This window comes from Phocoena phocoena, chromosome 3 (genome assembly GCF_963924675.1).
Source record: "Phocoena phocoena chromosome 3, mPhoPho1.1, whole genome shotgun sequence".
NCBI classification, from domain to species: Eukaryota; Metazoa; Chordata; class Mammalia; order Artiodactyla; family Phocoenidae; genus Phocoena; species Phocoena phocoena.
Window position 1 is genome coordinate 24231539 of NC_089221.1, and position 21896 is coordinate 24253434.

Consider the following 21896-nt stretch of genomic DNA (forward strand, 5'->3'; position numbering starts at 1 on the left):
CTTAAATTGAGCATTACCTAGTGAAATCCATGAAATGATAAAAAAAAATACAAAGGATATTGAGGGAAAATTACCGTAATATCAGTGAAAGGCTAATGAAATCATGTAACATTTAAAGTAAATATATAAACCTCATTTTCATTACCTCCACACTTAAATTTTTGCTTAACATACTGAACTCTTAAACATCTAATATTTATAATGCCTTTGTCATGTCTTTCCCTCATTTTTATTCTAAAAATTATGTTAGAAATTTCATTAAATGTTGTGGTCTTACATAACTTATTCTCAATAATAACAGCAAATTTTATTGAATGCTTATTGTATAAAAAGCATCACTCTGAAGATTTTCCCTGTATTACCTTGTTTAATTCTTACCATTTTATATAGATCCTCACAAATGAGGAAAATGACACATGGAGAATTTGAATGTCTTTCTCAAGGTCAAATCTGTAGTTAAATGTCATAAGATTCACAGCCAGGTGATCTGTTTTCTTATGTCAGAGATCCTTAAACTTATGATTTAATGTTCACAAGTATAACACACATATATATTATATACATATATATACTTATTTTGAAAAACACCCAAAATTTCAGGCAGGTAGATCAGTAGTACAAAATTTTTTAATCTTGACCATTCTTAATACTATGTCAGCTCATTACCGGCTGTGACAAAACAGCCTCTAAAACTGTCCTAATGTAATTATGAGTTTACTAGTTGTAACTCTGTCTTTCCTTCAATAAGAAGTAGTATATATAAAGTAGTACATATAAAGTATAATAGTAGTATACTAGAAGTACATGAGGGAGGCAGTATTATAGAGATAACTATACATCACCTGAAAGTTATATTGAAATATAAATTATTTGCCATACTCTACAGGATATAGTTAGTGCCCCTAAAAACAATTCCCCATCCTATATGGAATTCATCAATGAGACTGGCTCTGTTATCCTATGGCAGTTTTTCTAGGTTTGACCAATGGGAAGCAGCAGATGCCTATAGGAGGGAACAAGAATGGTAAGTCTGGTTATTTATCTACTTGACTTACTACCTATGGGGTTACCACAGGCTGATTACTGCCTGGATCCAAGAGCACAGCTTCTGTCAGTCAGTTGTTTTCATACAGTTCGTGACTGTGTTCCAGTCATGGCCCCCCTACTTGTCTCTTGAGAACCAAGGGTGTTAACAGAACCCTACTTTTGCCAGCTCCATACTACTGCAATATTTCTGTGGGTTTTCTACACCCTGGCTTTATCTTGTAAATTTTTCCTTTATTAAACTCTTCTAAATTACAAAATTTCCTCATGCCATCTGTTTCCTGTAGGAACCCTACCTGATACCCACACTGTAATTAAAAATAACTTAATTATGGAATCACTTTGACTTTCCTTCAGAAAAACATTTAAAGCTATTCCATATTCTAGTCCAGTATTATCCATCACTATATACTTTCATGCATTCCAATGTGTAATGGATTATTACTCAGTAAATAGTCACTCTTCTTCCCCACAGCAATAATACCTCTTTGGACAATGTATACCTCCATGCATAGTGTATAGCCCACTATCTGGGTTTAATCACATAGCAAGATAAAGCCAAAGAAGGATCAGCAGCTGTGATGAAACCAGAGCTTTTAAATATTCTAGTGTGTTTACTTATTCTCTTGTGCTTCTGTTATCTATGATGCTAAGACAATGTCTTGGGTAGATGCTGCTCCCAGGGGAATGAGGAGACACAGGGAGCATACCTGGACCCAATTCACAGGGTCTTAAGAGAGGTATATGCAGTAAGACTGTATGGGATTAGCATAGTGACTTTAAAGACTCAGTAAGTGCTAGTTGTAATTATTACCACCTGATTCAAACATGCACTTCTATAAATATTTTTACTTAATTTTCTCCATTTGTTTGTGATAAAAGCCAACTGCAAAGTCACACTTGAATCTAAGTTTCTACAAGGATAACCTGTGAATTTTTTTTACTTGGAGGGTGGGGGGAAGTCAGCATACCTCACAAATTTAATATTAAGATTCTTGCCTATGCCTCAAGGATGTCACTAGGAGATATTAACTACCTAAAGAACTTAATACATTCCACTATTCAAGCTGAAGGGAATAACTAATTAGAAAACTGAAAATGGCATACTCGTATCTTACCTTAAATGTTTGTCAACAGCCTCTAATAAACACGGCATACCTGACACCTTCCCCTTTCCCACTCCTCTACCTGTCCTTGAGTCTCTGCCAAAACACAAGTGATCATGGCTGACACCCTGGCTATAGCAAGCTCTGGATAAAGTCTTCACATTTCTCAAAAAAAAAAAAAAAAGTTTAAGGTAATTTGAATACTACCTAGTACCTATCAAATTGGCTTAGTAACATAAAATGTTTATTATGTGAGCATTTCATAAGAGTGTTTATTACTATGCTTGGTTTTCGATCTATAAAGAAGACTAGAAAATGGTCTCTGCTTTGGCGGGAAATCCAATCCATTCTGGAAGAGAGTTACATGAGTAGATTGTTACTATTCAGTGTAACAGATTTAGTAAATGAATGTGAATTATAAAAGCAGAAAACAGTGCTCTAATCCCTTAATATTGGCACAGTATTAGTTAATCTGATTTCAAAGACGTGTATTCTTGTTGGACTCGACTTTGCATTGCTTATATCTGCTTTAAAAATTAAATTACATTACCTTTGCAACTTCTCGACCTTCCTCAACAGGTTTATGTATTCTAAGTTACAGTGAAAACAGTGCAGTCAGCTTTGAAATGCCTGACATATAAGAAGACCAATCACAATCCCTAATTATTTGAACTCTCCCCATCCTGGTCTTGACTTTTAGTGAAAGAAGTGTATTAATATCCATTTATTTTATGGTCCTTAGCCCTTTGTTTATATTTCTTTACAAAGCTTACATAAATTTCTTCAAGTATTTATTGCCACTACCATGTTAGACAACAAGTATATAAAAGTTACAAGATAGATATAATGAAGTCTATATTCTAGTAGGGGAAACCAACATTAAAATAAAATCTTTTGACTACATTTGTGAAAATTGCCATAGAAACACACAGGATATTTTCTACCAGTTTACTTTTCACATTTCTTTATTTGATCTTCGTTGTATATATGGTTACATTTCTTCACTATACAAATATGTCATAAGCAAACCGTTCATTTACCTCAAAGGAAAAAAAAAGACTAGTTACTTCCCGGTCTCCCTGCTTCCCTTCAAACCACCATCAGACTTGCTGATTCTCTGAACACCTTCAATGCCTAATTCATTGGACCTCTTTTTTTCTCCAGCACTCCCTGGAAGTCACTCTTACTAAAGCAACCATGCCCTATGATTTTCTCAGTCAATGAGCACTGATCTTTAGGATTTAGGTTACATATAAATTCCCATGTATTAAATACAATTCAATCTTTTTGTTTCTAACTCAAATCTCAGTAGATTCAAAGTACATGAGAGAAGGTTATAACAGCTCCAATCAACTCTAGATTATATATGAAGATGAAGTTACTTGCAAAAGTACAGTAGAAAAGCAATTACTTAAGGGAAAAAATGCATCACCCTTTGCCAAATATTCAGAACACTTTGTGAAATAATATAATCTCCCTTTTGAATTCTACTTTATTGTTAAAACATCTGACCATTAACTTCTGGAAAACAGTTCTCGCTCATGGGGTGGGTGCGTGTATGTTGTGTACCACGGTAGCTTTCATCTTTAATAGTGAATAGGTGCATAAACTTTGATTGTATATCCCATAATAGCATAGCTACAAATTTACTAAGAATGTTTAAGAGTTAATGTTTTACCTGAGAATGGAAATTAAAGTTTATGTAAATCCCTCTAATAGAGTGTGGCTAAGAATAAACTCTCAAAAAATGGTGATTTTTTAATTTCATACAATGGTTAGGTTGTTTTTAAATAAGAATATTTTGAAATACCTCTAAACTGATATTTTTCTCTGGGAATATTTTGTTTTTATTTCTCTGAGAGCTTTGCCCTCATTTAGAACTTTGATCTTAATGTTCCAGGGAAAATTATGCCAGTTGCACCTCAAATAAAAGGAAGAAAATTAACCTTTTTTTTAAAGCAGGGAATGAAATTTAGAACCGAGAAGGTAAATCTTATTTCCCTTGAGGAAACTAATGCCCACCTACTAAGGATAAGTCCCAGGGAGAAGGAAGTGTTCGAATACAGATACAGTCAACCCTTCGTATCTGTGGGCTCTGCATCCATGAATTCAAGCAACCACTGATTGAAAATATTTTTTAAAATTCTAGAAAGTTCCAAAAAGCAAAATTTGAATTTGCTGCACACTGGACCATTTACATAGCATTTACATTGTATTAGGTCTTATAAATAACCTAGAGAAACCATTTTATACAAGGGACTAGAGCATCTGTGGATTTTGATATTTTGTGTGGGGGTGTCCTAGAACAAATCCCTCCTGGATATTGAGGGATCATAGTACATGATGTAAACTAAGGTAAAATTTCAAAAGAGTGAATGCTTCCCCTACTAGACCTTTAAAACTCTTCAGGGAAATGATGAACCAATATATGTATGTTATGTTGATAATAAAAACTAAAAATGATGGCAAAGCATGTGTAGAGGTAAATCCCTTGAACTGGCTGTATGTCATGTTTAGAAAGTGACCTAGTATGTTTAGGAAGATAAGCAATCAGAAATAAGAACCTTCTACCCTCCCCAAACTCACCCTACTTTTTTTATATTTTAATTTTTTAATTTCTAATTGAGTTATAAATGACATAACATTACATTTTATGTGTACAACATGATTCAATATTTGTATACACTTTGATATGATCACTAAGTCCAGTTAACATCACCTTACATAGTTACACTTTTTTTCTTGTGATGAGAACTTTAAGATCAACTTTCTTAGCAACTTTCAAATATGCACTATGGTATTATTAACTGTAGTCACCATATTGTACATTATATTCCCATGACATTTTATGACTGGAAGTTTGTACCTTTTGATCCCCTTCACCCATTTCTTCTACCCCCATCCTTTTCCAATCACCAATCTGTTCTCAGTATCTATGAGCTTGGTTGTTTTGTTTTTGGTTTATATTCTACATATAACTGAGATCATTTGGTATTTGTCTTTCTGACTTATTTTACATAGGATAATACTTTTGCGGTCCATCCATGTTATCACAAATGGAAAGATTTCATTCTTTTTTTATGACTGAATGTATTCCATTGCATATATATACTACCTCTTTATCCATTCATCTGTAGATGAACACAGGTTGCTTCCATATCTTGGCTATTGTAAATAAAGCCACAATAAACATTTGCATGTTCATGTCTTTTTGAATTCATGTTTTTGTTTTCTTGGGGTAAATACCCGTAAGTGAAATTACTAGATTATATGTTAGGTCTATTTTTAGTTTTTTTGAGGAAACACCTTACTGTTTTTTATAGTGGCTGCACCAATTTACAATACCACAAACAGTATGTGATGGTTCCTTTTTCTATACCTCCTTGACAACACTTGTTGGACGCGCAGGCTCAGTGGCCACTGCTCACAGGCCCAGCTGCTCTGTGGCATGTGGGATCTTCCCGGACCAGGGCATGAACCCATGTCCCCTGCATTGGCAGGCGGACTCTCAACCACTGCGCCACCAGGGAAGTCCTCTCATTGTCGCCTTGATTTACATTTCCTTGACGATTAGTGATGTCAAGCATGTTTTTCATGTTGCTGTTGGACATCTGTATGTTATCTTTAGAAAAATGCCTATTCAGGTCTCCTGCCTGTTTTTTTAATCCTTACTTTTATTTGTACAAGTTTTTTGTATATTTTGGGTATTAACCCCTCATAGAATATATCTTTCTCAAATATCTTCTCCTATTCAGTAGGGGGCCTTTTAATTTTGTTCAGTTTCCTTTATTGTGCAAAAGCTTCCTAGTTTGACATGGCCCATGTCTTTATTTTTGCTTTTGTCCCTTGACAGAGGAGACAAATCCAAAAAAATTATTGCTAAGATCAATGTCAAAGAGCATACTGCCTAGGTTTTCTAGTAGGAGTTTTAAGGTTTCAGGTCTTACATTTATGTTTTTAATCTATTTTGAGTTTATTTTTGTAAACGCTGTGAGAAACTAGTTTGATTATTTTGCATGTAGCTGTTCATTTTCCCAGCACCATTAATTGAAATGTCTGTCTTTTCCCCATTGTATAATCTTGCCTCCTTTGTTGTAAATTAATTGACCATAAAAGTATGGGTTTATTTCTAAACCCTCTATTCTGTTCCTTTTTTTGTCAGTACCCTACTGTTTTGATTACTGGAGATTTTTAATATAGTTTGAAATTGGGGAGCAGATTTTTTCTTCCTTCTCAAGATTGCTTTTGCTTTTTGGGGTCTTCTGTGTTTGCATATAAATCTTAGAATTATTCCAGTTCTGTGAGAAATGCCTTTGGTATTTTTATAGGGATTGCATTGAATTTGTAGATTGCCTTAAGGAGTATGGTCATCTTACCCATATTCTTTTAATCCATGAGTACAGTATATCTTTACATTTGTTTGTGTCATCTCTAATTTCTTTCATCAGTATCAGTTTTCCAAGTACAAGTATTTTACCTCTTTGGCTAGATTTATTCCTAGGTATTTTATTCTTCTTGATGCAATTGTAAATGGGATTGTTTTCTCAATTTCTCTGATAGTTTGTTGTTAGTATATAAAATGCAACAGATTTTTGCATTATTAACTTTGTACTCTGCAACTTTACTGAATTTGAGTTCTAGCCGTTCTGGGATGGAGACTTTAGGGTTTTATATATATATATATATATATATATATATATATATATATATATATATATATATATATATATATAAAGTCATGTTGTTCATGGATTACAGTTTTACTTCCCTTTTCCAATTTTTATTTCTTTTTCCTAGGATGCATTTTATGTCTTTTCCTTGCTGAGTTGCTCTGGCTAAGACTTCCAATACTATGTTGAATAAAAGTGGCAAGAATGGCCATCCTTGTCTTGTTCCTGACCTTAGAGAAAATGCTTTCAGGTTTTCACTGTCGAATGTGATGTGAGCTGTGAGAATGACATATGTGGCTTTTGTTATGCTGAGGTGTGTTTCCTCTACACCCACATTGTTGAGAGTTTTTACCATAAATGAAGTATTTTTTCAAACTTTTTCTGCATCTATTGAGCTGATCATATACATTTTATTCAGTTTGTGAATGTGCTATATCAGGTTGATTTGCACATATTGAACTTTCCTTGTCTCTCTGGGATAAATTCTACTTGAACATGGTGTGGATGATCCTTTTAATGTATTGTTGAATTCAGTTTACTAATATTTTGTTGAAGATTTTTGCATCTCTGTTCATCAGGGATATTGGCCTGTAATTTGTGTGGGTGGGTGGTGTCTGGGTTTGGGATGAGCATTATGCTGGCCTAGTAGAATGAGTTTGGAAGGATTCCTTCTTAGATTATTTTGGAATAGTTTGAGAGAGACAGGTATTAGCTTTTCTTTAGATGTTTTGTAGAATTCACCTGTGAAGTCATCTGGTCCTGGACTTTGGTTTGGGAGGTTTTTTGTTTGTTTGTTTTAACTGGTTCAATTTCATTACTGGTAAATTTGTTTATATTTACTATTTCTTTCTGATGCACTTTTGGGAGATTTTATGTTTCTAGGAATGTATCTATTTCTTCTAGGTTGTTCATTTAATTAGCATATAATTGTTCTTAGTAATCTCTTATCATTTGTTTTTCTGTAGTGTTGGTTGTTACTTATTTCTGATTTTAGTTGAACCTCCTTTTTCTTAATGGGTTTTGATAAAGCTTTATTAATTTTTCCAAAGTAACAGTTCTTAGTTTTAATTTTTTCTCTATTTTATTAAGTCTCTTATTTCCACTCTGATCTTTATTTCTTTCCTTCTTCTAACACTGTGTTTTATTTGTCCTTTTTCTAGTTTCTTTAGAGGTAAAATAGTTTGTTTCAGATTTTTGTTTCCTGAGGTATGCTTGTATCACTATAAACTTCCCTCTTAGAACTGCTTTTGCTGTGTCCCATAGGTTTTGGATTGTTGTGGATTTTTTCATTTGTCTCCAGGTATTAACTTTTGTTTCTTCAGTGACCCATTGGTTGTTTAGTAGCATGTTGTTTAGATACCATATGTTTGTGTTTTTTGCAGTTTTTTTCCATGTAGTTAATATGTAATCTAATACTGTTGTGGTTAGAAGATATGCTTGACATTTCAATCTTCTTAAATTTATTGAGACATATTTTGTAGCTTAACATGATCTATCCTGAATAATGTTCCATGTGCACTTGAACATAATGTGTATTCTCCTGTCTTCGGTGAAATATATCTATTAGTTTTACCTATTAATTGTATATTTATATCTGACCTACTACATCATTTAAGGCCAATGTTTCCTCTCTGATTTCTTTTTTGTCTGCATGATCTGTCCATTGATGTAAGTAAGATGTTAAAGTCCCTTACTATCACTGTATTGTCAATTTCTCCCTTTATGTGCATATTTGTTTTATGTATGTAGATGTTCCTATGTGGTTGCATTACATATTTATAATTGTCATATCTTCTTGTTGTATTGCTCCTTTATCATTATGTAATATCCTTTGCCCTTTATTTTCTTTGTTTTTGTTTTTTTTTTTTTTTCCAGTATGTGGGCCTCTCACTGTTGTGGCCTCTCCCATTGCGGAGCACAGGCTCAACGGCCATGGCTCACAGGCCCAGCCACTCCGTGGCATGTGCAATCTTCCCAGACCGGGGCACGAACCCGTGTCCCCTGCATTGGCAGGTGGACCCTCAACCACTGCGCCACCAGGGAAGCCCTAGCCTTTGTTTTAAAGAATATTTTTATAGAAGTTTTGCTACCCAGTTTTCATTTCCTTTGGCATGTAATACCTCTTTTTATCCACTCTCTTTCAGTCTGTGTGTCTTTAGATCTGAAGTGATTCTCTTAAGGCAGCATATATATGGGTTTTCTTCTGTCAGTCACTATCTTTTGATTAGACTTAATCCATTTATGTTTATTTATTGAGAGTATTTTGCCATTTTGTTCATTATTTTTTTGAGGGGTTTTTGTAGGTTATTTTGTTCCTTCTTTTGTTCTTGTGATTTAATGGCTACCTTTAGTGTTACATTTGGATTCCTTTCTCTTGTTGCGTGTATGTATCTATTATAGGTTTTGGATGGTGGTTACTGTGAGGTATGTGTACAAAAAAATAGATATGATTATTTTAAGTCAATGATTTCAAGTTTGAACACATTCTAACCACCTTACATTTTTATTCCTCCCAAGTCTGTTTTTTGATGTCGTATTTTACATCATTTTGTGTATGTGCATTCCTTATGTACTCATTGGAAATATAGATATTTGTAATACTTTTGTCCTTTAACCTTCCTATTAGTTTTATAATTAGTTGGTCTTCCACCTTTACTGCATGTTTGTCTTTACCAGTGAGATTGTTTTTTATAACTTTCATATTTCTAGATGTAAATTTCTTCCACTTAGAGAAATCCTTTTATCATTTCTTGTAAGGCCATTTTAGTAGTGCTAAACTTTTAGCTTTTGCTTATCCATAAAACTGTTTATTTCTACTTCAAATCTTAATGATAACCTTGGTGGGTAGAATATTCTTGGTTGTAGGATTTTCCCTTTCATCACTTTGAACATATTGTGCCACCCCTTTCTGACCTGCGAATTTTCTGCTGAAAAGTCAGCTAGTAGCCTTATGGGAGTTCCCTTATATGTAACTCATTATTTTACTCTTGCTTTTAAGATTCTAATTTTTGGTATTTGAATTGCAATGTGTCCTGGTGTGGCCTAATTTGTGTTCATGTTGTTTGGAACTCTCTGCTTCTTGGGCTTGGATGTCTTTTTCTTCAGGTTTGGGAATTTTTCAGCTATTATTTCTTCAGATAAGTTCTCTGCCCCTTTCTCTCTCTTCTCTTTCCTCCTATAATACAAATGTTATTAGGCTTGATGTTGTCCCAGATGTCTCTTAAACCATCCTCATTTTTAAAAATTCTTTTCTGTTCTGCTTGAGTGAACAAGCTGAGTGAACAGCTTGTGTCTTCCAGATCACTAACCAGTTTCTCTGTATTATCTAATCTACTGATTCCTCTTAGTGTATTTTTTATTTCAGTTCTTCAGCTCTGTTTGGCAGTTCTTTATATTTTCTAACTCTGTTAAAAATTCTCACTGTTTTCATCCATTCTTCTCCTGAGTTCAGTGAGCATCTTTGTGATGATTACCTTGAACTCTTTATCAGATAGATTGCTTTCCTCCACTTAATTCTTTACCTGAGGTTTTATCTTTTCCTTAATTTGGAACATTGTTTCCTCATTTTGCCTAATTCTCTGTATTTACTTGTATATGTTAAGTAGATTGGTTACACTGGTTACATTTCCCAATCTTGGAGAATTGGCCTTATGTAGGAGATGTCCGAAGGGCCCGGCAGCACACTCCCCTCTGGTCACCAGAGCTGTTTGCTCTAGGGATGCCCCATATGTGGGCTTGTGTACCTCTCTGTTGTGGTGGACTGACTACTGTGGGTGAATTTGTAGGCAGAACTGGTTCCAAGCCCAGATGGCTGTAAGTCTGTGCCTTATGTGGTGGCAGAGAGCCCTCTGGGATTGCAGGGTAGGCTTCTCACATGGCTGGCTGTACATTACAGGGAATCCTGGGGTGGCTGCTGGCCCACTGGAGGGCAGAGCCAGATCCCTGTTTAGCTGGCTACACAGCCCAGGTGGCTCAAGGCTGGTGCCAGCCTGCTGATGTCAGGTCCCTGTGTGGCTGTCTGCATGGCTCAGGAGTTTTAGGGCTGATACCAACACTAGTGATGAATGAGCCTGCAGAGCTAGGAAAGTAGAAGGAGGATTCCAGAATGACACTTACCAGAACCACTGTTATAGCAGTAGAATGAGTTTCTCAAAATGGCTGCCACTAGTATCTCTGTTCCCAGAGGGATTCCCAGTTGCCTCCTGCCTCTCCAGGAGGCTATCCAAGATCAACTGAATCTAACCTAGGCTCATTTTAAACTACTCCATCTCTGCCAGGACACAGAGTGTATGAGATTTTGTGCATATCTTTTAAAAGCAGAGTCTCTGTTTCCTATTGCCTGCCTGCTCTCCCAAACATAAGCTCTACTGGTTTTCAAAGCCAGACTTTCTGAGAGCACATCTTCCCAGAACAGGGTGAGCCTGATGTGGAACTCAGACACCTCACTCTTTGAGGAGGACCTCTACAATTGTGATATTCCTCCTCTCTGTGGGTTGCTTACCCTGGGGTTGTAGGACCTGACTATATTGTGTCTCTGCCCCTTGCCCATATCACTGTGGTTCCTTCTTCATGTCTAATTGCAGAAAGTCTTTTCTGTTAGTCTTCAGGTTATTATCATAGATAATTGCTTTGTAAGTAGTTGTAATTTTGATGTGTCTGTGGGAGGAGATGAGTTCAGGGTCTTTCTCCACCATTTTGGCTACCACCTGTCTTTACTGAATTATTTTATTAGTTATGAGTCTTTTGATGGAGTCTTTAGAGTTTTCTATATATAATATCATCTGCAAATAGTGAGTTTTACTTCTTCCTTTCCAATTTGGATGCCTTTTACTTGCCTAGTTGCACTGACTAACACTTCTTAATACTATGTTGAATAGAAGTGATGAAACTCACTCTTTGTTATATGGTTTAGAAAGAATTCAGAAAACTTGCATAAACCCAGTGTATGTTGTAGCAGGTATCTGGATTGGAGGTCAGCTAACCTGGTTGCACAAATGTGAGAAAGAGTAACATACTCTAGTAGTATAAATGGCAAGTGAAAGCCTAAGCCAAGGGCCAGAATAGAGACTCAAATTATTAGTAGTGCTAATGGGATCTAAGGTCAGATAAAGTTCAGATCCTAGTGGTTTCTTTTTTAATGACTAAGATACCTTTTCATGAGATGCACCAACTCTGGATACTTCAGAAATCAGTGTATTGGATACAGGGGCTGATGTCTAAAGTTAATATCTCCAAAGATTTTTCAAATAAAAGATAGCATAAAGAGGCAATATATGCAAGAGAAACCCAGGACCAGTGCAATGAGAATATGTAATTTAATCCTTGTATCCTTGGCATAAAAAATGGCCTGAACACCATAGGAAAGAGATGAACAGTCTTTTTACAGAGACAGATTAGATTTTAAATTGATTAAAGTGGTATTTATTTATAAATGTACTGTGTTATTTTAGTTGGATGAGAGTGAATTAACGTTAAGTCTATTTTCCCCCACCAGCAGTGGGAATGAACTTTGGGAAAAAATTGCTTAGTTTTAAATAAATACGTTAGCTAAGGTTATATGTATTTTCTCAATCTACTTTAGAGACCTCTTCTCTGGTCTTTACTTCTCCTCATACTATATACCCATCTGGTTAAGATTTACCCCTACTCTATGTACTACCAGCATTGAGATGGCCATCTGCCCTACATTCTTTCACTGAATCTTATACCACTATCATAAAACTTTTAAAATGTTACATAGTTAAGCTGATTTATATAATGAAGTAGTGAGAGATTCAACAAATTCTCTGCTTACCAAGTAAATAAGGCAAATGCAACAAATGCCAAAATCAGGAATTGAGGGGTGGGGGGCATCAGTACTAATGTTACATAAATTGGAGGATTTTTGTCAATAACATTTTGCCAAAAAATTAGATGAAAGAAATATAAAACAATGCAAATTACAAAACTGATGAAAGAACTTAAATAGACTTATTAAAAGTAAAAAGAATCAATTTTTTGTTTTTATTTTTTGTTTTTTTAACAAAAGGCTGAAAGCAGATGGTCTTTCTGTTGAGTTCTACCAAAAGCACAAACAGAATCCTTCACATATTCTTTAGAAAATAGAGGAGGATAATGTTTTCCAATTCATTCCTCAAAGCCGGTATTAATCTGATACCAAAAACTAGACAAAGATATTACACAAATTATTGATCAGTATCTCATGAGCATGGACACAAGTATTCTCAAAGTAAGAACAAATAATTCAGCAATATATAAAAGGTTAAACAGCATGATCAAACAGTTTAGTCCAGGAATGCAAATTAACATCTGAAAATTAATGCAGTACTTCACATTAATAGGATAAACATAAAAACTACACGATCATTTCAGTAGATGCAACAAAAGAAATTGACAAAATCCACATCCATTAATGATAAACATTCTCTCCAAATGAAGACTAGAAATCAACTCCCTAAACCCAATAAAGAAAAAAACCTACCATAAACATACAGTTTACATGAAACTTAATGGTAAAAAATTGAATGCTTTTTTCTTGAAGACTTTTCACTACTTCTACTCTACAGTGTCCTAGAAATTTGATCAAATGAAATAAGGAAATCAAAAGAGAAATTAAAGAAATTAATGTTACCTGCTTTAGAAAATAAGTAATCCTGTCTTTATTTCCAAACTGCATGCTTCTTGATGTAGGAAATCCAAAGGAATTCACAACAAAACTAAGAACTGAAACAATTTGAGGGATGTTTCATGGTGAAAATCAATACAAAATTGTTTCTACATGCTAGCAATAAACAACCTGAAAAGAAAATTAAAACAGTTTCATTCACCATAGCATTAAGAGAATAAATGAACTTCCTATAGATATGTTGTAAGGTTCAGTCTCATCAATTCCATAACTCCTTTACATAAAGCAATAGTGTCTGGTATCTATACTAGCAATAATGATTGAATCTGTAAAAATACCTTCTTATGAACATGATCAACCTAAACATTAGGAGCTTGAGGTTCTGTGAGCGAGGGTTATAGGATTTTTCTTCATCTGGAATCTGATGTGTGGGCAGCCTGTCTGAACGTTATGAGGAAGCCTTCAAGCTTATACTCCCTCCCCCTCATCCAGGGTAGAGTTCAATTATAGTCAAAAAAAAAAAGAGATGCCATCGATTATAATTGACTAATCTGATGAAGAAATATTTAGGGTTACCTAAACAAAGGACAAAAGAACAAAGGAAGAATGAAGACAATACAAACATACACAAAATGATCCCAAAGGAACCAATTAATTTATAGAGAAAAGGTAATAAACTATGATTATATATTATATTCTAGTTTTTTTACACTTCAGTAGAAGCTGTATCTGTGAGAATTTCGCCTGTGTTATGAACTTGCTCTGCTTAGTCATTCAGTTTAGGGATCTGGAGCCGATGGTTCTGGAAGTAATTTAATTTAGTTTTTTCCCCAAGGTTCCACTGTCCATATCCCATTTTCACTGAGTATGCATAGGTAAGTGTTCATACACACATGCTAGCACACATACATAACTTAAACTCATACTGTTGTAAGACAGCAAAAGAGAATTATAATTATTTACTTTCCTTTCCAAAATTGGGAATATTGTAGAATTTCACAATTGTTTTCCATATGCATGTTAGATATGTAAATTAGTTATTCTTAGAAATAGTACAACAATAACCAGGAACGAAAACCCTGTTTTTTTCTTTGCTCACCACCTTTGAAGCTTAACGTGATATTTATTGATTGACCACTGGTGTACACTTTGTCCAATGATGACCCTACTGACTTTTTAATATCTAATTTTAGAAGGGTATGCAGTAACCTAATTCACTCTGAACTATGTACTTGCAGCACATTCCCAGAAGTGGTACCCAGGACATCTTTTTTTTTTTTTTTTTTCCCCAGGACATCTTAATAAAAATTACAAAGAATTCAGAATAAAATAACAATTTAAAGAAGATAGCTAGCAAAGACAGAAAATACCAATACAATATAAGGATTTGGGGTACTGACAAATTGTAGAAATAATATATTAGGAATCAAGAAGGATTAAACCCTAAGCTGCTAGAAGTATTTGCCTCTAATGAGGAAACATTTTCATTTACAGTGGGAAATAGCACTTTCTATAACAAAAAAAATTAATTGAGGTCTAAAAACTCTGACATATAGAGCTAATTTTTTGACCTTTAAAGAAAAAGAAATTGTAGAGACATCCCAACTGGAGAAAAAAAAATTCTCAAACACTAGATTTGGGCTTCTCATATATACCATTCAAAGCACAGAGAAAATGAACCCAGTTTTACAGCTGTTGAAAGAATAAATGTGTTGCTTACGAAAAACAAATCATTTTTGCTCAAATACTGACACAACGTTTAGAAATTCTAAAACTGCAGAAACTAAGTACAGCAGCATTTTTTGTTCTCCTTAGCAAAATGCAGACAATCTAAGATAAAGTCAGGAATGCATAAACTTTGAAACAGTGGTATAAGTACCATATTCATTTAATTATAGAAAAATTAAAGTTATATTTAAAAAATATAAACATAGGCATAATAATACAAAATATGAAACACTAACAGATTTGCAGATGAGATAAATGGTAGTGAATTATTATATTTCTAATTGTCCCATTTTTCATATTAAAGAATTAAGTATCTGATTAAATTTTAAATATAATTCAAAACCATAATAAAAGAACTCTATTTTTCATATTTTGATATTTTAGAAGAGACTAATGATGGCAAGAAAAAAATGTTACTTAATTTTACTCTTTTTAGTTGATTTTGTTTAGTAGTTAAATTCTCCTTTTGATCTTTATCAAATGTGGATATATATGTTGGGAAATCTATTGACCTACACATATTTTAAGAAATATTTAACATTACTATTCTACTAGGCCCCTGTGGAATTTCCTCTATGAAAGAAGTAATCCTGCTTTTGTCTACTCTATTAATTATGCTAGTTTATATTATAGGACAGCCACTTTTTATACTGGAATGTTTCAGACACATTGGCCCTGGAATAAAAAGATGAGCTATAGGCTTCCTTCTCCCTTCTGGGAAAGGCATCTGTCATCGATAAAATTTAAGTACTTTCTTCAAAGACTATAAATTTAAGCTTTTACTAAGGTCTGCTGATAAAATAATTTTCTCTGTTTAAAAAAAACTACTCATAAGATTTTAAATTTTATTTTAAGACATTTTTCTTTTCAGTTGAGGTTTTTGGTCTAGACCTCAGAAGACACGTTGTTCTAGGCATGTTTTTACTACTTACTAACTTTATAATAATGGATATGTCTAACCTTTGTGAATCACAAGTATTTACCCAATAGGTAAAAATAAAATAGCTATCTATTCTCTCATCTAGAGTGGCTGTAAGGGTGAAATGAATATTGAAACACTGGGATACAAAATGCTCTTGATTTTTCCTCATATTTCACTGAGATTTTATTCTCATCCTTCCCTGATAAGCCCTTCCCATCTTTAAGACACCCCCAACCTGTTAAGTTCAGCATCTCCCAGAATTCAGTCCTCACCTCCTTTCTCTTCTCTCCTTTCTCCATTTAAGGCCCTTGTTGCAATATCTCCGCAGTCTACCCCAGATATGTTGCTATCCCTCAAACATCTATTGTGGAAGTCTCCTCCCTGCACTCCAGAATCATACATCTAACTGTCTTGGATGTTGAAGAGTCATCATGAACTTAACCTGTATGTACTTTCCCAGTGTTTCCTAACTCAGTAAATGGCACTGTCATTTTTCAAGCCGCTCACACCTCAAAACTTGGAGTTATTCTTGTCATCTTTTTCTCATGTCTTAGCATAGCCTATTAGAAAATCTTGTTTCATTAAATTTACAATAAATCTTAAATCTAATTCTTTATCCACATGTCATATCCTACCAACCTAGCCACCCAAAGCATCTCATGCAGGCTTGAGCAATAACCTTTTAATTGATCTCCATGCTCTTACTTCAGTTTTTTACAATCAGTCAATTTTTCACACAACCACCAGAATGCATCTTTTCAAATGCCAATTAGATCATGTTATTCTCCTCCTTAGTCCTGCCTCCCAAACTTCCAGCACACTGGGAATAGAAAGTCCTTCCTATTGACTACTGCACCCTACATAATCTAGCTTCTCATCCTTTAACTCTCCCACTGGGTTACTTTTCTCCAGACTCACCAGCCATCTTGCAGCTCCGTAAACAGACAAGGCATGCCCTGTCATTAGAGTCTTTGCATTTGTTCTTCAGACTGCTGAAAATAGTCTACTCTAGGACACTCCCATAGTATTCCTCCTTAGTTACATGTCTCTTAACCTCACCTCTTCAGAGAGAGCTTCCCTTTATCACCTCACCTAAAAATATACCCTTCTGTATAACCTTATCCTGCTTAGTAGATGAAAATTTAATAACTAATGTTCACACTTCCATGTTTGCAATATCTTTATCTTGAGAGAGATTATGGATGGGAAGAGGGGGAGAGGAACTAAAAGAAAATGTGGGAATAAAACCAGGATATCGGGACTGCATCTTGTACCGAGGACAAATCAACCAGGAGTCGGATCAGAGGATTTTCGTAGTTTCCTTGTATAAATTCTGTTTAAAGCTACAGTTATATAACATTTTGCATTGATGAAAGAGTTGACAATGTTTACTGGCATACATACGATGTTTCAAGACAGTGATAATGATAAACAGTTACTTTATTAGGCACATAGGCTGCTGAATTGATATAACTTCTATGGTTATATTACAAAGTACAAGTTATATTTATTGAAAACATGTATTTCATTTGCAGTTTGTTTTTGGTCTTGGTCATAAACTCTTTAGTTTCTGGGGAAAAACATGAATAAAAAATTTTTTACATTATACTATGCCAACAGACCCAATTTTCAAAAAACAGGATTATCATAGTATCTAATCACAAATCAAAGCAATTAGTATAGTATATATAGTGGTATAATAGTATACTATATAATATATAGGTAATATAGTATATTACAGGATACATATATTAGAATCATTAAGATATTGAAATAGCATGTGCAATTACTGTTATGATAAATACATGAAAAATCATTCTCAGATAAAATAGCTTACTGCATACTCATGGCATAGTCCATGAGTTGACTGACTAATTGACTTAAATAACCATGTGCCTAAACACGCAAAATCACAATGACCACAATCTAACATGGTCAAAAGCATTAGTTTATTTTTGTTTTCAGATTTTTTTGGTTTATAACATTATATAAGTTTCATGTGTACAATATTATATTTTGACCTCTGTATAAATTACAGTGTGCTCACCACCGATTTAGTCTCCATCCTTTCCCATACAGTTGACCCCCTTTACCCGTTTCACCTTCCCCCTACCACCTATTCCTCTGGTAACCACTACTTTGTTCTCGGTATTTGTTTTTGTTTTTGTTTGTTCATCTTTTTTTTAAGAACAAATTTCACCTATGAGTGATATCATGTGGTATTTATCTTGCTTCATCTGACTTACTTCATTTAGCCTGAGGCCCATCCATGTTGTCACAAATGGCAAGATTTCATCTTTCTTATGGCTGAGTAGTGTTACATTGTGTATATATACCACATCTATTTTATCCATTCATCTGTCACCCACTTAGGTTGTTTTCACATCTTGGCTATTGTAAATAGTGCTGCAGTGAACGTAAGAGTACATATTTTTTTTGAATTTGTGTTCTTGTATTCTTTGGATAAATATCCAGAAGTGAAAGAGCTGGGTAATATGGTGGCTGTATTCTTAATTTTGTGAGGAAACCACAGTGTTTTCTATAGCGGCTGCACCAATTTACATTCCCACCAGCAGTGTATGAGGATTAACTTTTCTCCACATCTTCTCCAACACTTGTTATTTCTGGCCTTTTTGATAATAGTCATTCTAAAGGGGGTAAGGGGATATTTCATTGTAGTTTTGATTTGAGTTTCCCTAAAAATTTGTGTTGTCCAGCCATCTGTAGGGTTGGCCACCTGTATGTCTTCTTTGGAAAAATATCTATTCAGTTTCTCTACCCATTAAAAAAATGTTTCTGGTATGTGTTATTTATATATTTAGGCTATCAAGTCCCTTTCAGATATGATTTGCAAATATCTTTTCCCAAATGTCTTTTAATTAGGTTATCAATTCATTTTGTTGATGGTTTTCTTTGCTGTGCACAAGCTTTTCAGTTTGTAGTCCCATTTATTTATTTTTGCTTTTGTTTTCCTTGCCAGAGAAGACATACCCAGAATGATATTGCTAGATCAATGTCAGAGTGTAGTGCCTATGTTTTCTTCTAGGAGCTTTATGGTTACAGGTCTTACATTCAAGTCTTTAATTCACTTTGAGTTAAATTTTTTGTGTAGTATGGGATAGTGGTCCAGTTCCATTCTTTTGAACATGGCTGTCCAGTTTTCCCAATCATTTATTAAAGAGACTATCATTTCTCCTTTTGTGTACTTTGCTCCTTTGTTATAAATTGTTCATATATATATATCTAGGTTTATTTCTGGGCCCTCAATTCTGTTTCACTGATCTATGTGTCTGCCAATACCATGCTCTTTTGATTAGTATAACTCTGTAATATAATTTGAAATCAGGGTGTGTTATACCTCTGGCTTTTTTTCCCTCAGGATTGCTTTGACTATTTGGGTTTTCTTGTGGTTCCATATAAACTTTAAGTTTTTTTGTTCTGGTTCTTTGAAGATTGTCTTTGAAAGTTGATAGGGATTGCATTGAATCTATATATTGCTTTAGGTAATATGAACATTTTAACAATATTCTTCTAATCCATGAGCATGATATATCTTTACATTTCTCTGTGTCATCTTCAGTTTCTTTCAGCAATGTCTTATAGTTTTCTGTGTACAGATCTTTTACCTCCTTTGTTATATTTACTCCAAGGTATTCTTTTTGTTGCAATTGTAAATGGGATTGTTAACTTCCTTCTGCTGGTTTATTAGTGTATAGAAATGAAACAGGTATTAGTATATTGGTTTCTTTACCCTGAAACTTTACTGTATTTGTTTATTATTTCTGATAGTATTTTTGGTGGAGTCTTTAAAGTCTTCTATATATAAAATCATGTCACTTGCAAATAGTGACAGTTTGGCTTTCTGATTTAAATGCCCTTTACTTTTCTTGCCTAATTGCTCTGGTTAGGACTTACGATACTATGTTTAATGAAAGTGGCAAGAGTGGGCATTCTTGTCTTGTTCCTGATCTTGGATGGATAGCTTTCAGTTTTGCACTAAGTGTGATGTTGCCTGTGTGTTTTTCATATATGACCTTTATTATGTTAAGTTCCTTTTATACCCATTTTATTGAGTATCATAAATGGGCATTTGAAACTGGTCAAATGCTTTTTCTGCATCAGTTGAAGTGATACAGTTTTTATCCTTAATTTCCTTAATGTGGTGTATCATGTTGATTGACTTTGCAGATGTTGAACTACCCATGCATCCCTGGGATAAATCCCATTTGATCATAGTGTATGATCCTTTTAATGTATTGCTGAATTCTGTTTTCCTATACTTTATTGAGGATGTTTATACCTATGTCATACAAGATATTGGCCTGCAATTTGTGTGTGTGTGTGTTGTCTCTAATTGCACTCTGATCTTTATTATTTTTTTCCTTCTACTGACTTTGGACTTCATTTGTTCTTCTCTCTCTAGTTCCTTTAGGTGTAAGGTAAGATTGTCTGAGATTTTTCTTATTTCTTGAGGTTGGTCTGTATTACAATAAACTTCCATCTTAGTACTGCTTTTGATGCATCCTATAGATTTTGATGTCATATTTTCATTTCTCTTCAGGTATTTTTTTATTTCTCCTTTGATTTTTTTCTTAACCCAACAGTTGTTCAATCTCCACCTATGTGTGACTTTTCCAGTTTTCTTCCTGTAGGTGATTTTTAGTTTCATTTCATTATGATCTGAAAACATGCTTTATATAATTTGTCTTTGTTTTGTGTTCCAACATATGATCTATCCTTGATAATGTTCCATGTGCACTTGAGAAGAATGTGTATTCTTTGCATTTGGATGAAATTTTCTGTATAAATCTCTTAAAACTATCTGATCTAATCTTTCATTTAAGGCCACTGTTTTCTGTGGACTTTCCATCTGGATGATCCATCCATTGATGTAAGTGGGTTGCAAAAAGTCCCCTACAATTATTGTGTCACTGACAATTTCTCCCTTTATTTCTGTTAATTGCTTTATATATTTTAGTGCTTTTATGTTTGGTGTATATATATTAACTGTTATATCTTCTTGATGAATTGTCTCCTTTATTGTTATATAATATTCATCTTTGTCTCGTTACCTTGTTTGGCTTGAAGTCTATTTTGGCTTAAAGTCTAATGAGTATGGCTACACTCACTTTATTTTGACTGCCATTTGCTTGGAGTGCTATCTTTCATCCATTAAATGTGAGCCTATGTTTTTCTTTAGAGGTGGTGTGAGTCTCCTGGAAGCAACATATAGTTGGGTCTTGTTTTTTTAATCCATTCAGTCGCTCTGTGTCTTTTGATTGGCTAACTCAATCCATTTACATTTCAGGTGATTATTGATAGGTGAGGTCGTAGTACTTCATTTTATCTTCTGGTTGCTCTATATCTGCATTGTCCATTTTTCCTTCTGTTTGTCATTTAGTTTGATGGTTTTATATGATTTTTCTCAGTTTCCCCTTATGTTTCATGTCTCTTCTCTAGATTTATGTTTTGTGGTTACCATGAGATTTGTATAAAACCTCTCATAGACAAGACGGTATCAGCAGAAAATGACTATTTTATCTTCATTTGCCATAACAAGTCCCATGTTTTTCCTCTTCCTTTATAGTTTTATCAAATTATCAAACTATTTCTTTAAATATACTGTTACTTTCTCCCTCTCTTTTCCTTCTGGTTATCCATTATTCTAATATTTCTCTTCCTAACAGAGTGGGATAGTTTTCATAGAGCTCACAAGTTTTCTCTTCTATATGGTCTGCTTTATTTCCAGTGCTTTTTAATGCATTCTTCCATCTCATTGAGTTCTCCAGATCCAGAATTTA